The 20,459-nt window shown below is 33.3% G+C and overlaps 1 protein-coding gene across 3 annotated transcripts in view; it reads right to left on the bottom strand.

The window, feature by feature from the left end:
- The window catches only part of LOC123705828 (zwei Ig domain protein zig-8-like), a 349,179-nt gene that overhangs the window by 186,252 nt on the left and 142,468 nt on the right, over positions 1-20,459 (bottom strand). The gene's annotated exons all lie outside the window — the stretch shown is intronic.

Genomic DNA, 20,459 nt, shown 5'->3' with positions numbered 1-20,459 from the left:
GCCTCAGATATCGATTTTGAACGAAATCGGTACAATAACAAAGAATTTCAAAATGGCGCTGACTTTTTAAAATTTTGGTACCAGTTTCCTGTTTTGCGATCCCAGGGAGCCTCAGATATCGATTTTGAACGAAATCGGTACAATAACAGAAAATTTCAAAATGGCGTTGACTTTTTTTCAATTTTGGTAACAGTTTCCTGTTTTGTGATCCTAAGGATCCTCAGATATCGATTTTGAACGAAATCGGTACAATAACAAAGAATTTCAAAATGGCGCTGACTTTTTAAAATTTTGGTACCAGTTTCCTGTTTTGCGATCCCAGGGAGCCTCAGATATCGATTTTGAACGAAATCGGTACTATAACAGAAAATTTCAAAATGGCGTTTACTTTTTTTCAATTTTGGTAACAGTTTCCTGTTTTGTGATCCTAAGGATCCTCAGATATCGATTTTGAACGAAATCGGTACAATAACAAAGAATTTCAAAATGGCGCTGACTTTTTAAAATTTTGGTACCAGTTTCCTGTTTTGCGATCCCAGGGAGCCTCAGATATCGATTTTGAACGAAATCGGTACAATAACAGAAAATTTCAAAATGGCGTTGACTTTTTCAAATTTTTGTAACAGTTTCCTGTTTTGTGATCCTAAGGATCCTCAGATATCGATTTTGAACGAAATCGGTCAATTAACAAAGCATTTCAAAATGGCGCCGAATTTGGGTTAAATTTAAAAATGATGCAGGCGAAGCTGCCGGCAAACCTGTAGTATTTTTATAAGTCGACAAACTCAAACTCAAACTCAAACATTTATTTATTCAATTAGACTTCTTCGAGAAGCACTTTTGAAACGTCAATACATATTTTTATCATTTACCACCGATTCGGAAAGCAGTATCTATGGAGAAGAATCGGCAAGAAACTCCATAGTTGCTCTTTTAAATCATTTCAGTATTACAATTTAATTTTACAAAATATGTAAGTAACCGTACGTATACTACGACACTATATTATTACATTAATTAATAAAACATATTTTGTAAATGCACCTGCAGGTCACTCCATCAAGTCCGGAGGTAAGGTCTCAACATAACTAACAAAATGAGCCCAAACTCGGCACACCTAGCTCTAACCATCTTTTAGTTCCAGTAGCAGTCTTCGAAGTACACCTGCAGGTCACTCCATCAAGTCCGGAGGTAAGGTCTCAACATAACTAACAAAACGAGCCCAAACTCGGCATACCTAGCTCTACTCGTCTATTAGTTCCAGTAGCAGTCTTCGAACTTTCGAAGTACACATGCAGGTCACTCCATCAAGTCAGAAACTAAATATGAAATTTATAATCCCATAAGTATGAAAAACTATAAATAAAATCTTTCCTTGGTGTGCCTTGGTTGTCGGTGCAGAATGCGTCAATGATCAAGTTTATTAGGTCAAATATTTTGTATACGTACAGCGATCTTTTCGTAAACGAGGAACTGCTTACAAGCGTCACAGCGTCTACTCACAAAGGCGTCCGAGCGCCGACTAAATTACTAAAATATTTCATTACAAATTTTATCAAGATAGTGACAAATAAAATAACCCTTATTTCAATGCAATAAGTATCACGCGTTACAGCTAAATATGTGAAAAAATAAGATTTGATTTTAATTTTTTTCTCAGCCTATTTGTAACATTTTGATAGTTTTATCTAGTACCTTTTTGAGTTAGACATGTCTACTTACTTAAAATATTTTTAAATAAATCAATTTGTTTTATTAAATACAAGAAAAATGCTCGTTTATTCAGCACGATATTGTCAATTTTGTGTGAAGAGGCAACGGAAATTATTTTTTTCAATATTATAAACCAAAATTTTCGACTTAAAAATTAGTACCACTTAAAGATTAAGGAGTAATCTATTTATGGTAATTATTAGTTAAATTTGGTTTTGTACTATTTCGCCGCAAAATGCACCGAAAAACTGCTTATTTTAGTCAGATTCGTAAACGCGTCCTTAACGCAGTTATCACTTGTGTTCGATGCGGGATGGTGTCGAATTGGTCCCATAAAAATTTTATTCGGATAGGCCCAGTAGTTTTTATATCAAAGTAAGTTTAATAAGTTATACTGTCTCTAACTATATTATTGTATTCCTCCTACGAAGCATCATATTCTTCTCCCTATAGGTACTAGGTATATTGATCTATCAACGTACATCACAAATTACTGGACCGATTGGGCTGAAATATGGCATCCAGATAGCCACTATGATGTAGGCACGCTAAAAAACGACGTGTGGCACTCGGGGACTGCCGCGGTAAAGCTATTGCATGCTATGCCTTCAAGCCACACCTCCGCCCGTCGGAATGGGGAGCGTGAGGTTTTTTTGTTACGGAATTTCTCGATTCGGTCTCCGCGCTCAAGGCCCGCGATAGAAGCTATGCAATAGCTTAAAAAGAATTTTAATAAACTCTACCCCCAAGAGTAAAAAGAAAGTCAGTACCATGGAATTTTATTTGTATCAAACGGGCGAATCTGCCGGCAACAGCAAGTATTTTATAATCTATCAAAATAATATTAAACCATTATAAAAATCTGCAAATTCACTCTCAAAGATGTCTCTCAGCACTAAAAAGGGATGAGGTATCCTCAAATATTCTCGAAACCACTTAAAAATTCACAGGCCATTTATGTAATGAAATTGTAACTTTTTCTATAAAGGCTGTAGCGTTTAATTTCCTCTCAACAGAACCCTCTCAATTTGAGGAAGCCTCTTAAAAGGTTATATTGCTGATGCTAAACAATTAATTCTACCAAATTAAAACTGAAATTAACTTTGATAAATATGTTTTTACTAATTATTATACGGTGGCTCAGTGGCGAGACCTCGGACTTCGAATCGATAAGTCCGTGGTTCGAGACCAGGCGAGCGCGCAGGAAATAAATTGATTTTTCAATTTATCTGCGCATGTTGTAACATCACCACTGCTCGAACGGTGAAGGAAAACATCGTGAGGAAACCGACATGTCGAAGAATTAAAAAGTTCGACGACATGTGTCATCCGCCAACCCGCACTTGGCCAGCGTGGTGGATTATGGCCTGTACCCTCATAGGAGGCCCGTGTCCCAGCAGTGGGAACGTATATGGGCTGATGATGATGAATTATTATACAAGAAATTTGATGCGAACTGAAGACCGTAAATACCATGTTGTTTTGTAACTGAACTTATGGTTTTTAGTTTTATTTTTGTCACTAGGTGCTTATAAACCAATATCAGGAAAAAATTTCGCTTATATTTTTAAGGTTTCCTCATCTTATATTATGTGAATGAATATCGCGCTTATACTTTATTTTAAAATAGTAAAATAGGATGCAGAAGAGCCCTATTTAAATACAATTCTACCTTCTCAGCAATGCATCTTCTGCAGGCTTTCAGCAATAAATTAATGTCTCGAATAATAACTTACAAAGCTTGCAAAGTTCGCTAATGCCAGTGCGATCCACAAAAAACTAAAAACACAGTAACTAGCTTTTTGCATAATTCGCTTTTAATCCAACCCAGTTCTGTAGCAGAGAGGTAAAACAGCGATTTATAAAATCAATAGTAGCGCTGGAATAAATCTTTGGCGGACAAATCACTACGGGATGGGGAAGGGGGGAGGGGGGACAAATTAGTTAACGAGTCGCCCCGGAGTTGCACCAGCAATGAATCGACAGAAAAACAACCGCGACCCAGTCGGAGCGCGCGCTGTGACGTTTTATATTTCGGCTCTAATTAGTCATTAATAAACGAAATGCCTTGGAGACATGGGGTTTTTTGCGGGAAAGTTTGGTGTGAAATACGGGATGGAATTACTATGGGCGAGTTTTGATTATAACGTGTAGGGGAAGCGGGTGAATGTGAAGGCTGTTACATAACATCGTACTGGTCTTGTAAGGTTGATGACTTGCCCCCAGTTGACGAGTACGATGTGGGATTGTTATTCACATTCACAAGTGACACATTTTTAGATAAATGAAACTTTGTATTGTTACTTCTTGATGAAAAGGAACTACTATCACGTCACTATTTTCAATTGTTTTTATTTAGAATACAGTATGCTCTTCTTCAACGCGCATGCATGCATGTAAGGAAGAAAAAATGTTATGTTTCCAGAGAAAAACTGCTTATTAGATCTGAATAACTTTACTACTTTATAAATTAAACCAAAACAGTTTATTTCATTTTCCGAGCAACACACTAACGAACTGACCATGGCATACATAGCATACCTTTTACATACAAATTCATTAGTACTCTTCAATCCAAACGTCAGGGCAATGCATATAGCCGATTCAATACAAACCGGTGGCCGGAGAACATGCCCCTATACAAGATAGCTCAGATGTCGTCTAGATTAACCTTCAGATAGCCTGTTTGATCTACAAACATGTCTACTCCGAACATGTCGGATTTACCGTTGCGTAACCGATGTACCTACAATGCTGCTGATATATTGTGCAAATACAGCCTAGATATTGGCCATCTTGAGGAATAATTAAATGTGTGTGTCCCTTAGACACATGACACTGAAAGAATAGAATAAATTCGGTTGCTCTGGCAGGTCACGAGTGGCTGAGTTGGTTAGGCATCCGCCCCGGTTTGGCGCGAAAGGATGCGGGTTCGAGTCCCGCCTCGTGATCGAATTTTTTCTATTCTTTATAAATTTATATTAATAATTAAATGTTTTTGTTTAAGGTATCAGAGGTGTATTTTGGGAACTAGAAATCTTAGACAGGAATGGATTGATGACTGCCAGTCCGATTATTACTATATTTTTCCAGTCTTTGCAACTGCGATGGTGTAAATGAAGCGACTGGTTTTAACATGATAAGTTAAACATCAAAATGTAATGTAAGAAGCTAGGATATTAAATGATAGTACACTGGAACTGCGTTTTCGGTGAAATAGTCTAGTTAATTTAAGGAATTAGTCATAATTAACAGACAAGAGTTTTTGTTTTCATTCTGCGAACTTTTATTTATAATTTAATATACTTTGTTACATTACGCACACTAATGGAATAATATATCTTCAGACATTAGGTTTTTCTTAGTCCCCTAATCAATAAAACCCAGAAAACAAGGGGTGTATTACATCAATTATCGTCAGTAAAAGGGAATTAGGCTCGTAAAAGCTGAGACCTACAACCCAGCATTAGCGATCGTAAAGCCGGAACGGTACATGCTATTGTTAAGCATTCTTAATTAATTTTAATTTATGGCAACTTTAAAATTGCATGTTTAGATTTTATGAGTGTAGTGCTCTAGTTCACTGTAGAATCATGAAAATCAGCCACGCGTTAATTGTATACGTCGTTGTGTTATTTTAACTCTCTAGTTTTCCTGTTTTTAATAGTCGAGTTTTATATTCGTCATTTCATATTATTTTACTGTTTAAAACCAGTAAAAATATACGTTCTGAAAACATACATGACACCTTTGAATGTCTGAAAACTGTCTTACTGTGTGACTGCCTGATTTACTTTTTGAGATCCCAAAAACTCAGTAAATTATTAGAAAAACTAGAATTTTCAAATATTAATTGACATCTGAAGAATATTTAACCTACTTTTATAATGGTGTACACGTATCAGTTCCCCACATCTTCAGTCACATTAAAATGATTGCATGTTTCACATTTTTTAGGATAATGTGTTGTAACATGCAAGTGTGGTACTTAACATTAAGATGACTTAACATGTAGAGGTGTGACACGAAGTTCATTATAATTTTCTCTGATTTCTTGGAAATGGTAGCAAAAATACTTGGTATTTTACGTTCACTCAGATTGATGAATAGTTGTAAGTTTTGCAATTAGGTAATTTCATAACTTAAAGGCGGGTACTTATAAATAAAACACATAATATGTAAATTAATGTTGAGTTGTAATGAGAAAATAAATAAATTTAATTTATGTAAGTACTAACTAACAGAATTTAATTAATGTAAAAATATATAAACTTGTCGTCACTTCAGTGAACACATGAAAATTTATTCTTCACTCTCACTTCAATAGGTACCAGTACATACTTTTTATGATTAGTTTTTATTGAAATTAGACTATTAAAACAACAGATCGAAATTACCTACATATAATTACTATGAAATTTGAATCACGACAAAAATCAACATACCATACAACCTTTGAAACGTTCTACGAACATTATTTTCAGCATAAATTTTATTTTCACCAAAACGGACCGTTTTGCGCACAGCACAGTCAGGGTTGGATCCAAAGTCAGCGGCTATTCACCATTTTGTATATTCCCTGCTTGTCGCTTCGTGTTAATGAAACGAATAACGCTGCACTTTATTTAATATTTAGCAGCTTTTGGAAGCTCTACCGGCGTGTTTTATACAATTAGTTATTAATATGCCGGTGTTAATAGAATTTGTTTTTTTTTTAATTAGGTTTAAGCGTATGTATGGTTTCAAGATAAATAATCAACAATCAACAATTGTGTAATTAGCGCGTTTCCATTATTTTTTACCAATAAAGTAATGAAATGCGAATGAGTGTTTTTTATTTACTTATACAGTTAATTTTAATAGTTTAATCTCGAAAAATGTTGAAATGTACACCTAGTAAACAAAATATCTTAAAATTTCTTTTATTTAGTTACTATTCATTTCACAGCATTAATATCATTTGTCAGCACTAAATAAATTCAAATATTTAAATAGTGCACAATTCAAACAGTCTGGACGCTAATCCAATGTGACAGAAACTGGTAACAGTTCAAATTCAAGTGAGTTTGTCAAAGCGACAGCGCGGTCACGTGCTGACAGGCGATTATGAACTTTGTGACGAGGTGTTAAGTCTTAAATCTGCACGATAAACTATTTAAGCCATTCATCCTCCTGTTTTAAAGCCTTTTCACTGAAATACAAGAATATCAGACATTTGTGAAACTAGAAAATAAATAATGGTTGCGATGTTTTACCTATACATACGCAGTTAATTTTTTAATTTAAAATTTTAGTTATGATTGATAGTCAGTTTAAATTAATATACATCACCTCTAAAGTATGACTAAACAGACAAAAATAGCAAATCAAGTCATAACTGAACGAGCAATCGTGTCACAAGGTTTAGTCCCTTTTTAAAGCCACTTATAAGTAAACAAAATTCAAAACGGTTCCTTGCATCTCGCAAGTACCACAGCTACAAATATGCTCCATAAAATGCGGTCACAATTTGAACCAAATAAAGCCAACAATGTTAAAAACAATGGCCGACATTCTACAAACATGTAGACTGGCTAACCGCTTGAAATTTATTACGACGGAAAAATACTCGGAAAGAATTGCGAATAAGTGGATTTAGATCGTGAATTGCATAGTTAGTGCTTTGACTCCCGGCGGACGGGCGAAACGCTGTTGAGGCATTTTTTCAATTCTTACAATTGTTTTAGCGAGCCAATAATCCGATGGTACAAAGTGTAAAGGCAGATTAACGCAATTGATGTAATGATTATCTTTTAAGTAGTATTTTCTTGTGTTTGATTTTACGCGAGTATACATTTAGAAATTAAAGGTTTTAACGGATAATAAGCCCGATTTATTTATTATAATATTATGATCCCGACGTTTCGCACACTTTTGCAGCGAGCGTGGACACGAGGAGACTGTCTCATAAAAATACAATGAATAAATCAATATTGTACACACATATAAAAGAATATTATATGTGTGTACAATATTTGTGACGTGGTTAAGTAATACAAAGTTAATATCATAGGTGTGGATTAATTAATTCGATAAACCATAACTAAAATATATAACATTTTTGATGACACGCATAAAGCTAATTATGAGTTGTCCTGGTTGGATATAAAATTGGCTACTGATTAAAATTCTGTTCTGTGATTTAACAAATTAATGAGTTGCTACCACCGCGCGTTGATTAAAATATAATATTTATTGTAAGAATTATTTATATAGAGATACACAAACGACGCAAGATGTCCATAATAGTGAGAAATGAATACTATTAAATATTGAATATCAATTCGATACAAGATGATTTACCTGTTAACTACTGTTTACTTTATTATTTAATTTATTATCGCAACATATTATATTAAAAAATCTTTGTGCGTATTTTACTAAGAGGGAAAAAGTAGAGATTTGTATTTTATTATATATAGCTTTTAAATTTTATAAACTATAATGTGGAAATCTCTTTCCTAATGTTTCTTATATAATCTAAAATAATCACAAAAACTGCTTAGTTGATGTTAATACATAAATCTAGTTGATAAATAACACAATATTTCACAAAGTCCTAGTTTTCGAAGTTTTCTTCAACAATAACGTAGTGTAAACGTAAAGGGGTATTTTATAAATCATGAGCGATCAACGAAGTGGTTCCCTTTCGTTATACTTGTAATGAATGTGCACTTAGCACGATACTTTCTTATTCTAGATTTTAGCTTCAACTATTTCCTTAGAAACGTGACCGATAATCTACGTTGATTGTGAAATTGTAATTATAATTTTAGGTCATTGTTAAATAGTATCAACTTTTGGTTAGAGTGGCCTAGTTGTTGAATTATCTTTTAGGAGGTTAGTAATTAATGGCAGCTGATGCAATCACCTATTCCTGCAAACTTATCTAGATACTATCAAAACTTGATAGAAATCATTAGCAAGATTTAAAGACTTCGGCGTAAAACATTCACCAATCGTGTTATCTACCTATGAATCCTACTTCCAAAATCAGATATAATTTATGAAGAAAAGATACATGCATTTTTTATAACTATAGTTCAAGTACGTCACAGCAGTAATTTAACTACAAGGTAAAAAATATACATTTTCTGGTCGCAGCGCAATCTAAACAGTGGAACACAAGGAGACATCTAATTTGCCATCCGTTTAATTAACACATCCATTAAAATAATAGCTGTTAAAGCTCTACAGAATGACGATAAATTTCTATAACGCGGGAATAAATCAGGGTACAGCAAAAACTGCATTATGCAGTTTTATATAACAGTATTCAGTTAAAAATAGCACGAGGTACAAAATGTAGGCGTCGCGTGTCCGCGGCGTTAAATAATGTGGAGGCATGAAATGGATTTATTACACAGATATGGAAAGTAAAAATTGCGAGGACTTCATATTTTTAAAGGGATTTAAGAATCACTTATTCAATTTAACCTGGCCTTGCCTTTTATAGATTGATACACGCACGTTTAAATGGGCATGGAGAAAATTGGAACGATAAGGTTTATTTTTCTTGTTATATTTTTAGATGTGAACTTTTAATAAAAGAAAAGAACATTGCTCTTGCGTTCTGGTAAGAACTGATTAAGTTTTCAGTGCATTTATAACAATTTTCTTCCGGGTTATAGTATAGATAAAAATTGGTCTTAAAATATACAAGAACAGGAAGAGTGTTACCTTACTTTATCGAAACGAATTACTACTAAACCGTTTTACAGAATTCACACATATTGAAACCCTAATCAATGATTACTTCCAAGTGTTCACAGGTACCATAAGCAATCCTCTTCCGCATATAGTATATTTATACGTAATCCCTCAACTCATAAAGTGCGCCTCACGCGCGCACATTAAACGCGCACTAAACTTTGACGCTTCCTTTTATTCACCAATAACCGCCGTAAACCGTGTCCTACGTGACGCACGTGACTGCAAATATGGATGCCTGATAAAAAGTTATATGTTTAGACAATAGTTATATTTTGTAAAATATTCAGTGTTAACGTTACAAGCAACTTTTAAGCTATGCGTTCGTATGCGCCGATAAAGACCAGCATGAGTAGGCTGTATGTAAACGTTGTTTTATATATTAACATCATATTAACATTCATTTGTAAGTACGCGAGCTTCTTAATTCTATTATGCTCTTAACGAGAAAATAGCAATTCTAATTTTTACTGGTCCGATTTGAAAAATTATTTCGGTGTTAGATAACTCATTTATCGAGGAAGGCTATAATATCATCACGCTACGGCCAACAGGAGTGGAGCCACGGGGGTGAAACCGCGCGGAGCAGCTAGTTTTTAATATGAGACAAAGCAACCTTCCATTATTCATTACAAATACAATATTCAGCAGTATCTCATGTTCCTATTAAACATTTCATAATATAATACGGATAACTGTTAATCACTTTTGTAACTATCATGACACGAAAACCTAATCCAACAAAATAATTGCCTACAACGTGGTTTTACCTCAGAACCTAACGCGATCAAACCAGAACATGAATATATATAATAATCCACATGTATGTTGGTTCAGCTTGTTTATTCAGTAACCATTGAACCCTAAATTAGTATTATTTACTTCATAACATTTCCACGTAACCTTTTTTTATTAAAACTGTTGTTTTTGTCGGTTCGTGAACTAAAAAAGCGTTGATAGACACTTGATATTAAAAGTTTATTGAATAAATCTTTCGGAGAAATTGGTCAAACGTTAGACTACTCTATACGTTTTTCAGAGAATTACATCTTTGTTAAAATAATAAACTGAACCAAAAATTTATTTTTTTCAACGAATCAATTATAATACATTTTTAAAACGTTAAAGGGGATATTCCGGGATTCCATCACTTTCAGTGGACTATAAAAGAGCACCGATTCATGTTTTTTAAATAATAAACTTACATCATTCTGCACTTTTAGAAAACTCTTACCTGTAAAAGAGAAAAAACACATTATAAAAAATAAAATAAGTAGTAACTATTCTATTATTTCAAAGATTTAAAAAAGTAATATTATCTTTCATGTAGAAAATCTTTGCATAATACAATTATGTTTAAGATACTCTATATTCTAGGATTTAACAAATATTAACTTCAAAAATATTGTAAACCTTTTACGTTTATAAAAAACGTTAATGTAATCCCTTAAAAAAAGAACATTACTATTCCAATGAATACAATATACATACAATTTTACATATCCTTACAAAAGTAAGTCAATTTAAAAGAATGTTTCCATTAAAGTTAGTCAGACTGAAGCACTAAGAACAGTTAGGAAACCTAGCTCCCTGGCGACTAGTTGAAACCACTTCTCTTAATATCTAAGTGATTCTCACTGAGATCCCGGTATTATATTTTAGTAATAGTTTTTAATTAAACCTTAGTATCCGCTTTCATCCTTTGATCTTTCTTAACTATTGTTTGGTAAATAATTAAGTTATTACTGACATGACGCGTATAATAATTTGTCAGAAAATATATTACCGTAGTAGTAAGAAATAAGATAACACGCAAAAATTAGCGCTTAAAAGTTAATTTAGCTACATATTTTAAAATGCAAGAGCAGTATGGACATGATTTTATACGTGTGCAGATGAATAAAAATTTTTAATTTTCCAAAATAAACAAAATAATTATCTGAATCTATGAAATGTGGGTCAAAAACAAAAATGTTAATCAGTTGTGAGTAATCTATAACAAAACACATCTAAAAGGGGTGACAGACGCACGAGTAAGTACGCGAACTTGTGGCTCGACGACCTTTTTCGCTCGTGTGTCACCCCAAGTACGCGTACTTAAAAACCGTCGAGTAAGTTCGTTGACGATCCAACATGTTTGAAATTTTACTCGAAGCCCGCCTTGGCTCGCACGTCTGTCACCGCCGCGAGCCGAGTAAGTACGCGAACTTTAAAACCGCGACTTTAAAGTTCGTACGTCTATCAGCCCTTTAATAAAGACTTTTGAGTTCTAAGAAATTATTTTCATTTATATTAATTTTCATACAATTTTTGCTTGAAAATCGTGCTTTAAGACATTTTGATTTTATCTTATTTTGTTCGAAGAGCTAAAATTACAACTTTGTGCGTTCCTATGTTGTTCATATCGTAGTAATCTTAATATATATAAATCTCGTGTCACAATGTTTGTCCTCAATGGAGTCCTAAACCACTTAACCGATTATAATAAAATTCGCACACCGTGTGCAGTTCGATCCAACTTGAGAGATAGGATAGGTTTTATCCCGGAAATCCCTCGGGAACGGGAACTATGCGGGTTTTTCTTTGAAAACGCGGGCGAAGCCGCGGGCGGAAATCTAGTATTTATATATTAGTAAACAAAATACACATTGGTCCGATACAATGACCTCATGCACAATATTGACATGCCAGCAATTTTCAAAACAAATTTCGATCATCTATCAATAAGTGAAAACAAAAACTAAAACGTCATGATTATCACAAAATAATGTTTAAGCATCCACTTATAATAATATTATACATAATATATAAAATAATACCAAAGACAGATTTAGCCGCAAAAGTTGTCTAAACCTGAGACTCTAGATAGCGCAATGAAAGCCGAAGTGAAATTAAACTACAAATGTATACCGTTTCACTAATCCCTTTGTTGCGGCGAATACAAATTATGTCTCGCCACTTGAGGGTTCTGTATAAATATAGCTTCGTATTAAATCTGAGCCGAAAATCGTACGGATATTGCATTTGGCTTGTTTATTCACTTATTGATTCAGCGATGGATATTCTGTTTGTGGACTTAGGTAAATAATGATTACAGGCTTTCAATGCCTCAGGTTATAGTACCTTTAACTTTCGTTAAAATCTGTTAAAACTTTACCATTAATTTCGATAATATGTTTTAAAACTAAATTTATAACTATTGCGCTATTATCATGCAAATATTATGTACTTTTTTATTTATGTATTATATAAACCGAATATATATTTTATTATAATTATTAGAACTATCATATATCATAGAATCATGCTCTACCGGCACTCCCGCTTTTCCGTCCTTCAGTGTTCAGTGACTTCCATATTTATTCAGTCTAAAAGAAGCGGTTAAAATATCTCGACATTTACGATGGAAGGTTCTTTAATGAAAAGTATGTTCACCATTCACTGGAAACCGCAAGAACTTGCTTTTAATGATATATATAAAACCACATATAAAACGCATGTACGCACCGCGCTAACTAGGTCACGCGTAAAGAAACCCTAGGCTTTAAAAATAAGGCTCAATAAATGAGTTATTCTCACAAGCTCTTGACCCGGGGAAGGAAGGGTTAAATGGGTTGCCATATACAAAACAATTTGTTTGAAGATCGCTTCAATTTGCGTTGATGTAAATGTGCGCACGGGGATGGAATATTTGATAACAGGAAGATAACTTCTTTCACCTTTTGGCTGTTGCCGAGTGTGTGAAATGAATTAACACGTGTGTGTTTTGACTCAAAAACACGTTTAAATCGCGATAGTTTGTAAGTTATTTGTAAGGGTTGATGTTTGTTACTATTTCACGTAAAAACGACTGAACTGATTGGAATGAAACTTTACAGGAATATACCTAGGTTGTATATCAGAATCACACATGAACTACCTATAGAAATACTTGATATTGCTCGCGGGTTCATCCGCAGGCGAAACCTCGCGACACAACTAGTTTAGTTACGCACGTTATAAAGTGTTTCTTATATGCAAGTATAAGAAACACTTTTTAACGTGCGTTAACATCAAATCAAATATAATTAATTTATCCAGTTATAATCATTGAGATAATATTAATATGGAGCAGACACCACGAACAAAATCTGTGCGCCAAGCGCGGCGGCGCGGGGCGCGCGAATGACGGCTAGACAGTCATAGATTATGCGATGTCACTGACTCACCGCTATAGAGGCGACACTTTGTTTCATTCTGTCTATTTTATTGGGTGCCACTCCTTACATGCACGTTGACTTGAAATTTTCTTTGTACTTACTTAATATTTATTTTAGGTATAAACTGACTTTACTAGTAGCCTATGTTCTTTCTCAGGGTCTTAAGATTGTCTGTGCCAAAGGAGAATGCCCATGAAAGTATGGACCACAGTATAGTGTTGCGTCAATGCCAGAGTGGTTTTGGAGGGTTCTTCGATATTCAAAAGATTTTTACCAATTGATTTTTTTGTGATAAAAACAGGGGTTTTCAAGATATTGAGAAAAATGTGAAATAACCTCAAAACTTAAATAACCCCGATTTAGTTAGGTTTATGTGTGATTTAGGTAACATTTTATCGTCCAAAGGTTATTTTTCGATTAACATATTTAATCTATGCGTAGAGCTTATGCTTTCAGACAAAGTCTATCTGTTCATCGGCTAGTGTAGGTAGGCACCAGAAATCTTCCGGGACGGATTTCAAGAAAACCTAAATATATACTTAAAAAATGCCAATTGAGTTTTTATTCGGTTTACATGTTGTTGTTGTTGTTGTTGTTTGAATCATTTTTTCACTACATATTCGAAGAAAGAAACAAATAAGAAATAACTGGTTACCTACCAAGCTATGTCATAATAATATTTTTTTTATATATACATATTTATATTATTTTACTTCACTATCTTTGTTAAAACAACCTACAGTGTATAAAGAGTGATTTTATGTTAATTGATTTTTTTTGTATTTCAATGAAAACAATAATCGATATTAATACATTTACCTATTTACCATAGTAAATGTAATAAGTTACCGCTTGGTTACCGTGGTAACCGGTAATGGACACTAAATCTATAATAACGGATCTAAACAATTACATGTCTTATTAGATTTTACAAAACATTCCCTGTTCAAAATATATTTTCCGATGGTAAGAAGGCCTCTAAATTGCCGAGATTTTTTTTAATAGTATTGTTGTCTTGATGCATGAGAAAAACCAGTACCAAAAATGGGCATTCTCCTTTCATCAAAATCGGTCCAGTAGTTTAAGAGCCTATTAATTACAATCAAACAAACAAACAAAGTTTTCCTCTTTATAATATTAGTGCAGATAAATAAATAATAATTCAATTATACGTTTAAGTCAGTAGCTTATACAATATCAATTAAAAACTTGATTAAAATCAATTAACAAAAAAAAATTGGTGATTGAGTAATTGATTTTCATATTTCATGATTTCACCTTTTTTCAATTAACAACCAGTCTATGCTTTTCTAAATATGTAAAATTATTATTTTATACTATAAAAATATACGCCAGCAAATATTACTAACAACACTTATTTCATGCCCAATGTCATATCTTAAATTTTTAATCTATGACAAAATGTCGCCCGCCAAAAATTTTGCTCTAACTAAGTTTTAAAAATTATTATCTAGTTACTTACTGATGAAAAGTTATTCCTTTGCACTTTTCCGTATTCTTTGTATTATTTGTGCAATATCGTAACACACACGTAGGCATATTTGATGCGTTTCACTTTAAAACAAATAAAAAATGAGCGTGACGTTCGCGCCAATGAGCGAGCAAGCGACTGAGTGCAGTTACGCCACATGACGTATGTTGAGTGGAACATAAGTGATGTAGGCGGTATCGTCTCCATATTAATATTATCTCAATGGTTATAATATCGATATTATGTATTTAATAATATTATGTTAATCCATGGTTTAATCAAGCTCCGTTTGCGCTACATTGTTTATAAGATGTCATGAGTTATTATTTACTTTGTAGATAAAACGAGCTTGCAAACTGAAAACAAGTGAAATAAGCAGTTAATAATACATTTGACTCACGATATGAATCTCTTTACTATTTGTGTTTTCTTTCCATTGTTGGAAGTTTACCTCGATTTTTAACATTTTGGTCTTGGGTGATTTGGGTGTGTCAATGAAAAATATCAACTTATTATGAGTTTTTAATTATACACCTAGTAAAAACTTAACTATACGAAATCCAGTGGCTAGCTACAAAGGAACCCTTGATAGCTAAATATAAGACATTAAAAAAACTTTGCGAAGCTGCAGCGAAGCGAACGCGATTCGCTATTCACAAAGTTTATACGACGAAATGTGAAAATCTTAAACTCGTAATCGCCTTATCTTACGCGAGACAAGCAAAAGGCGCGCTAATGGCCCTTTAAAATGGCGCGATTTAGACAATCACTTATCCGTCGAGTAATTAAGATAACACGATGTAATACTCCAGATAAACTCACAAGTGTTAACCAAATAATAACATGTATGGAACGTTTTGTGGATCTACTTCAGATGTGTGAAAAAGTTTATTTTGTGACAAAATCTTAAATCTGTTTAGCACACATCGTAATAAAAATTATTTTATCAAAAAATTGGCGGAAAAGATTTCTTAAAAATGAGAATAACCTTCATTAGAAACCTTTTGAACGGGCTCAGGTCATGATTTAATAAATTGTAACTGAATAAATCAAGTAGAGTTGAAGATGAAGTAAATTTCTTACCAATTTATATAATAAAAAATTGTAAATTTGTAAAATACCTATATTTAATATTTAGAGCAGTGGTGGCTCAGTGGTGAGACCTCGGACTTCGAATCGATAAGTCCGTGGTTCGAGACTAGGCGAGCGCGCAGGAAATAAATTGATTTTTCAATTTATCTGCGCATGTTGTAACATCACCACTGCTCGAACGGTGAAGGAAAACATCGTGAGGAAACCGACATGTCGAAGAATTAAAAAAGTTCGACGACATGTGTCATCCGCCAACCCGCACTTGGCCAGCGTGGTGGATTATGGCCTGTACCCTCATAGGAGGCCCGTGTCCCAGCAGTGGGAACGTATATGGGCTGATGATGATGAGACAAGAAACACAAGAACTAAACTTTATTTATAGAAAGAAATTTAAACTAAAAGAACAAGAAAATGTTTAAACCTTCGCACGTCCTACGCACGTTATTCGCGCGTAACTAAATCTGTATTTTATAGTAGGACGCGTGAGAGATAAATTTTCATTGAAAAACATCTGCGGAGAAGCATTATTTTTTAAACTAATAGAAACTAGAAGCGGTAGAGCAAATGTTTACGTTTATTTTAAGACAAGAAAAACAGAATATCATTTATTTTAACGCAAAATTAAAAGGCACTAGATTTAAAGGAACAGTCTATTCGTTATTTGAACCTCTGTGATATTATGACTAACTTATAAAATATGTATTTTTCTACAATCAACGTACAGCAGTGATCAAAATATTGGAATATCTCAAACAAAATTCCAAAGTACGAACGTCATAACGCGAACATTACTTCGCCGCCATTACGCCAGCAAATGAATAAATTATCCAGAAAAATATCGCGATACAGATCAAAGAAATGTTCAATGTACGAACTGAACTGAACCCTTTGATGTCTATTTATGACCAGAAAGTTTGTAAGCCTCTGTGAAACAGCCGCAGTACAAGTTTAAATATTATTGAGGTGAATAAATGTCCGCGGAAACCAGTAAGCAAAGTGAAGTTAAAAATTGTACACTTTCTAAAAATTATATTGGTTGGAATAAATGTGTTCTTGGAATATTTTTATTGCTTCAAAGAATTATAATATTATGATAACGTAGCTTATATTATTATTTAACACATTTAAGAAGAGTCGATTTTTCATATTTTACGCGTGTGGTTTATAAATTTGTACTATTAGTATAATAGCATACACCATAAGCATATTGCACCCGAAAATTATTAATATTTATTGTTCTACTAGTATGCCCCGCTGGCCGCTCCTGTTGGTCCTAGCGTGATAATATAATATAGCCTTCCTCGATAAATGGGCTATCTAACTCTGTACCTGTGATTAGCGCGTTCAAACAAACAAACAAACTCTTGTTAGTACAGATAAGCACTTTGAATGAACATAAATATTCAGCTACATAAAAAAAAACTTCTATGATTGTACAAAAAATGTCAAAACACCTCTTGGCGACCAACAGCTAAGAAAACGTCCATTTAAAAATAAAATATACGTAATACGTAAAATGCTAGAAACTGTTAAGTTAAAAGTCTGTACTCGTAAACGAAGCAAGTAGACAGGTGACAGTTGAAATTTGCCAAATAATTCGCGCACGAAATGTTTACGGTAATCGCCTGCAGTTGCAAGGTGGAGCTTTATAAAGAAAACGAGGTGCAAACATACAATAGAATGACCTTATTTAACGATAAATATCGAGACATGAATGTTTAGTGGAATATAAAACTAATTTTAGAGTTTGGTTATAAAATGTAAAATTAATTATAACAAACTTACACTCTACACAAAGTGGAAAAGAAAAATTTGCATAGTTATTTGAAAAAAATAATAATATTAATGATCAGTAACTGTTTAACAATGAATTCACTTGCCGAGCATATTCTAATACCTTTTGATGATATCTTGATTAAATCAAACTATACTACTTATACCTGTGACATTATGCACTAATATTCATAGCAGATGCTATCATCAATCTTGAAATTTACTACAATATTATACCTATATATTGGAGCATCATTACATTGTTACACGTATATCTACTAAGTTACAATGTAGCAACCTATCCTGCGTTCAATTTCATTGTTTACCGTGTCTGTGCGAGGTATATTGCGAATAAAGTATATTCTGCATCATGTATGGGATATTGCTTGCCGATATATTTATTTAGGTAACTAGATACTGAACGCTAGTTTACTTTTAATCTGAAAACTTTATAGTTCAGGTCTTTAATGGACTGGTATAAATAGTTTTAATGGGCGTCCCCCAGGTATACGTTAGGCCCACTTTTGTTTCTATTTTACGTTAATGATACTCATAATAATATCCCCATGAGGAACTGATTTCTTTCTATAAATACATATTTATTAATAACTAAATATCTGCTTGCAGCAAACTTAAAATAGAAACGATTATTATCAAAGAAACAATTGAGTTTGAAAAAACAATTTATAGCGATAGCTTACAAGAATTAAACCAACAGTCCAATTAAATGGAATAAGTACTATCGCGAAATAGACGTATAACCGTTTGTATAAAGGATAGCTTCGTTCAAAGATATTGCCGGCATTTATCTTGTGTGGCTAATCGCTTAGCGGGAGCATTTTTATTTCATTTCTCGAGTCTTCACGGTTTCCATCATGCATTGTTTCATATTGTGTTGTACGTTGTCGATGCTTTTATTTTTATTAGATAAGTATAGAAAATAGATCTGTAGGAATTGTTTATGGAATAATTTTAAAATGTTGTATTAAGGTATTGTTAGTATATTATAGTATCTTCTTAAATTATTAACTTTATCGGTTGATCAATAATTAATGATTAAACGAACTTACCTGTACGTGAAGTTCAATCATAATTATATGAAGCGCTTTGTCTGAAAAGATTAGTAAGGTTACTAGATATTTATATTGTATATAACACATGTAGTACGCATACGTGAAACCACTTCATTGAGAATAAAAAAAAAAAAAGAAAGATTTTATTTTGGCTATGGCAACATTGCAAAAATAAAACAGGAAATTCAAATTTTTACCCCCACCTCCGGCCGTTACCCGCTCGTTGACACTTGCGGGACTTAGCTTCATTTAGTTTAGAGTCTAGAGACCTGAGATATTTCCTATTTCCTAGGGCAATTCAGGGTGGGTGGGTGTTACTAATCTTTTCAGACAAAGCGCTTCATATAATTATGATTGAACTTCACGTACAGGTAAGTTCGTTTAATCATTAATTATATTCGCGCTTTGTCTTCAAGATTAGTAAGGTTACTAGATATTTATATTGTATATAACACATGTAGATGTTGAGAGAAGTAATAGGAAATATCGAGAAAAATAAAAGCGTTTTGATAATATCAACCTTTATTTTGATAATAATGTAGTTAGGTACATAATCATTTTCTAATTCAAACATAAAAATCAACTTAAACCAATTAAAGTGAACATATTGTACAGTTAAAGTGAACATATTGTTCTTGCTAACAACAAATCATCATCACTGTTAATTACAGGCCGATTATAAAATTGCGCAAAGGCAGTGGAGTTGCCGCTCCAACCCGCAGTTTGTCGTATTATGTCTAGGTTTACTCCTAGTTTATGGGCCATAGAAGTGGCCGCATGGCGGGTGCTATGCGAAGAAAATATAGAGACGTCAATTCCACTGTCTTTCAAAGTAGACTTTATCCATCGGCTAAGAGTTTGGGTTGTGACACAATTATATGGTTTACGAAATCCAATAAACAGATGATCAGTTTTTCGTATACTCTTAGTTTTGTTTATATAAATATCAAGGGTTTTAGCGGGGCAGATCTCGGGTCTATCATTAAAGAAGGGTAAATGTAAAATCGGTTGTTTAGTACCGGCCTTAGAAGTTTTAATGAAATCAGTAATTTTTATAATTATTTTACTATTTTGATAAACTATTTGATCGATCTTTATTTTAGACAACGTTTGCACTCTATGAGCTGTTACCAGGGCAAGTAAAGTGATGCACTTTTTTGAAAGTGCCTCAAGAGTTAAGTTTTCGTTTGGGAACATAGTTGCTAAATGATTTAGAACAATGCTGGCATCCCATGTAACATTATATTTAGGTAAAGGAGGTCTTAATTTATATACCCCTTTACAAAAACGAATAATTCTTACATCATCGGAAATATTTCCAAAAATTAATGAAAGAGCAGACCTATGGCTATTTATTGTGCCGTATTG

The sequence above is a fragment of the Colias croceus genome, chromosome 1 (assembly GCF_905220415.1).
Source record: "Colias croceus chromosome 1, ilColCroc2.1".
In the NCBI taxonomy this organism is placed as follows: domain Eukaryota; kingdom Metazoa; phylum Arthropoda; class Insecta; order Lepidoptera; family Pieridae; genus Colias; species Colias croceus.
This window is presented reverse-complemented; position numbering and strand designations above follow the sequence as displayed.